General features: G+C 56.1%; 1 long non-coding RNA gene across 3 annotated transcripts; it reads left to right on the plus strand.

The window, feature by feature from the left end:
• The first annotated feature begins 802 nt into the window (after positions 1–802).
• LOC128043659 (uncharacterized) lies at positions 803–3,209 on the plus strand. 3 transcript variants are annotated; one of them, XR_008198969.1, is made up of 4 exons: positions 824–1,142; positions 1,950–1,999; positions 2,390–2,597; positions 3,024–3,209. It is a non-coding gene; the product is annotated as an uncharacterized LOC128043659 (long non-coding RNA). The 3 variants fall into 3 exon arrangements; XR_008198968.1 differs by lacking the exons at positions 1,950–1,999; positions 2,390–2,597; positions 3,024–3,209 and adding an exon at positions 1,578–1,926 and having other exon boundaries at positions 803–910; positions 992–1,142; XR_008198967.1 differs by lacking the exon at positions 1,950–1,999.
• The last annotated feature ends 542 nt before the right edge of the window (positions 3,210–3,751 follow it).

The raw sequence follows: 3,751 nt of genomic DNA on the forward strand, positions 1-3,751 counted from the left end.
TTTGGAGACAGAGCGATATCTGAGACCATTTCAGTGAAGTGTGAAGCACAGAAAGTGAAAGCGTTAGTTGCTCGGTCGTGTCTGACTCTTTATGTCTGACCCCATGGACTGTAGCCCGCCAGGCTGCTCCGTCCATGGGATTCTCCAGGCAAGAATACTGGAGTGTGTAGCCATTCCCTTCTCCAGGGGATCTTCCCGACCCAGGGATTGAGCCTGGGTCTCCTGGACTGCAGTCAGAGTCTTTACCATCTGAGCCGCCAGGGAAGCCTGTGAAGCACAGAGGCTGGCACTAAATCTGTGAACTCAGTTCACATTATTCTAATTGTAGAAAAGACTTGGCACATCCTTGTTGGCTGCTGGAAACAGCCTCCCAGCCCAGGGCCGACATTTCGCAGGGTCTCAATGCACGTTTGCAGAATAAGGCAAAGGAGCTCTGCAGACTTGACTGAGCAACACTCTCCTGTCCTCCACACCCAGCATTCCAAGGACGGCCAGATTCCTTCCTGCTGGTGTCATGGATCATGGAGAGCCATTCTTTGGGGGCTGCTACATTTTGGAAGCATGGGAGGAGGGCAACGTTTAGCTGCTTTAAACGGATCCCTCGTGATGGAATGCCAGGCATCAGCAGGCAGGGTTTCTTTCAAGGGTGCAGCCCCTCCGAGCACCCCCTACAGTGACGTCTGTGACGCCAACAGCCTGGGCCTGCGGCGAGTGTGTGGACAACAACAGAAGCAGCTGTGAAAATCCTTCAGAGCGCGATAAAAATAGCCGTGCCCTCCCTCCCCCTGTTCCCTGTGGGCCCGGGCATGCCTGTTTGCTCAGCTTTGAAGCTCACAGCCATTTCCCAGACCCTGAGCAGAGGAAGAAAGGAGGAGAAACTGAAGACGTGCCCGGGGAGGAAGAAGGGCAGGTCAGAGCTTCCCGGATCCCACCGTAGAGGGTCTGAAACAGACACAGCCTCAAAGATGATCTAATCCGTCTCTTCTGACAGATGGAAAATGAAGACCCAGGGAACAGCAAGGACTGGCTCAGCACCCCTCCGCAGGGTCACTGCCTGCTCCCCACAGGGTCACACGATAAGCCACCCCAGCCTTTATCTGGGTGGCCTTGAGTGGGTCCCAGCCTCTCTGCTGGCTCTGCAGGTGGGTGTGTGGCCACCCTGGCCCTCTGCTCTGTCCCAAGGGAGATGGGCCCTCCAGGACTGCCCCATCACTAACCCTGTCAGGTCACCTTAGCCTCAAGGCCTAGCAGACACGCTGCCAGGGTGCTGCTGATTAATCCGCTGGGGTCTTCCGGCCTGGGAGCAGCTGGAGCTTTTCCCCTGGGAAGAGGGAGCTGGCAGGGAGGCTGCAGGGGCCCAGGTCCACAGCAGGGCTCAGCCTAAAGCCGAGCAAGCGGCGTCCTGAACAGGAGGTGCAGAGCGAACAGAGAATTCGGAGGTGTGTCTGGAGAGGGTATGAGGGAGCTGGGGAGCCTTTTCTTAGCAGCAGGGGGAGGTGTTTTCATTATTTCTAGTTTCCTACCAGGTGGGAAACTTCAGGAGGGCCAAACTTTCTGATTTATCTTTGAATTCCCAGTGCCAGGAGGAGCCTGGCACGTGTACTCAAGGAAATGCACAATATGTTAAAAGAGGGAACAAAAGAATGAATGAAGCTGAAGATGCTTCAACGCCTGCTGACTCTTCCTCCCCTGACTCTCAGGAGGGGCGCCGCTGGAGGCCAGCCCCTCTGGAGGCCGGTCCCTTGAATGGTGGTTCTGAAGGGCAGTGTTCGGAGGATGCTCATCCATGTCCTGTGGCAAACAAGCCATGAGAATGGAGCCCCTGCTGTGTTCTCTGCTGGGAGCTCAGCTCCCACCCAGAACCCTGTGGGCACCCAATTAAGGATCAGAGGGTCAGTGGGACTGGGAAATGGGAGATTAAACAATGTTCACAGGGATCTCTCCTGTAGGACTTCTTGGAATCTGGAAGGTGCCAGTGTTCATGGAGAGTCAGACACAGGTGATCTTAAATCCCAGACTCTGACGCCTCGTTGCCCAGCATCCCTCTCGGATGGGATGGCTCAGCCTCTGAGATCAGGCAGGGGCCCCATTGGCCCTGCAACGGCACTAAAAAGCCGCTGAGGGGACCCAGGGCTAGGCTGCCACGCAGATGGCTCTTGCCCTGAGGAAGTCGCTGTCTCAGCTAGGACCCGGGGAGGTTGCTGGACAGCGGCACTGAGGAGGGGTGCGGGCCCAGGGCCTGTCTTCCTGGGGCCAACCCCTCACCGCCCGCTCTGGGGGATGGTGCTGACCCAGTGGCTGGAGGTAGACAGTCTCCTCCCTCCCCACTCTCATTCCACTGCCCTCCTGGCACGTACACATCCACAAATATTTGTCAAACACCCACTAGATTCCAGGCACTGACCCGTCACCAGGGATGCTCCTGCCAAGGAGGCACAGCCGCCTGAGCCCGCAGCCAGCAGGCGGAGTGCGGCAGCAAGAACCGGGTGTCAGCCGTTCTTCTGGGCCATCTCTCCTCCTCGCCCGGCTGCATCCTGCGCCGCGGGCCAGCCTGCTGGAAGCGTCCGTGGGCTCCCTGGTCCTCTGGGTTTGGTTCGGTCAGTGGAGGGTCCCAGCAGGAACCTGGGGGACGGGACGATGGAGCGGTCGGGGCGTCTGTTCCAGGGCCTGCGTCCCTCCATCAGAGGCCGTGGCGCCTGTCAGGGGGCCGTCTCCTTTCCCCGCAGCTCCTTCCTCAGGGCTCCACTGACTGCCTTCCCCCTCTGCCCCTCCAGGCCTGGGGGTGGTCTCGGCTCCCCTGATGCACGCCTTGAAATGCCCCCACCATGCCTTGTTAGTTTCTCCAACCCCACCTGCACTTTTTTTTAATATCCCTCAGTTACCTCCTGGGCTTGACGCCTGTTCCCTTCCCAGACACTGACCTGGGATACACTTTTGTTTGAATACAGCAGAGAACCCAAATAATGGTGCATGAATAAGAGGGAAACATATTTTCCTCTAACCTCAAAGTCTGGGCTTCCCAGGTGGCTCCATGGTAAAGAACCAGCCGGCCAAAGCAGAAGATGTGAGTTCGATCCCTGGGTCAAGAGGACCCCGTGGAGGAGGAAATGGCGACACACTCCAATATTCTCACCTGGGAAACACCAGGGACAGAGGGGCCTGGCGGGCTACAGTCCATGGTGTCGCAAAGAATCAGATACGACTTTGCAACTGATCACGTGTGCATGCGGCTTCAGAGCCCCAGGCTGGCGTTGTGGTGTTGCTCTGGGAAGTCATTCACTCTTTCTGTTTCTCAGTCCATCGCTAGGAATGTGCCTCATCTTCAAGGCATGGGTTCTGTTGTGTATTCCCCCCTCCGAATTCCCTGGTAACTCAGAAAGTAACCATATTTGGGCATTAGGGTCATTGCAGATGTAATTAGTTAAGATGAGGTCATTTGGGTGGGCCCTAATCTAATATGACTTGGATCTTTATAAAAAGCTGAAATTTGGACACAGAGAGACCCACACAGAAGAAAAACAGCCCCCTACAAGCCAGGTTTTCACAACCTGGAAAAACCCTCAGAAGGAACTTACCTCCCTGACCCCTTGATTTTAGACTTCTAGCCTCTAGACCCTTCAGAGAATACATTTCTGTCGTTTAAATGACCCAGTTTGTGGCCCCAGGAGACTAACACAGCCTGCAATGGCCTCTGCACCACACCACATTCCAGACGGAGAGAAAGGAAGGGGCAAGCTGACACGTTACTCCA

The sequence above is a fragment of the Budorcas taxicolor genome, chromosome 2 (genome assembly GCF_023091745.1).
Source record: "Budorcas taxicolor isolate Tak-1 chromosome 2, Takin1.1, whole genome shotgun sequence".
NCBI lineage: Eukaryota > Metazoa > Chordata > Mammalia > Artiodactyla > Bovidae > Budorcas > Budorcas taxicolor.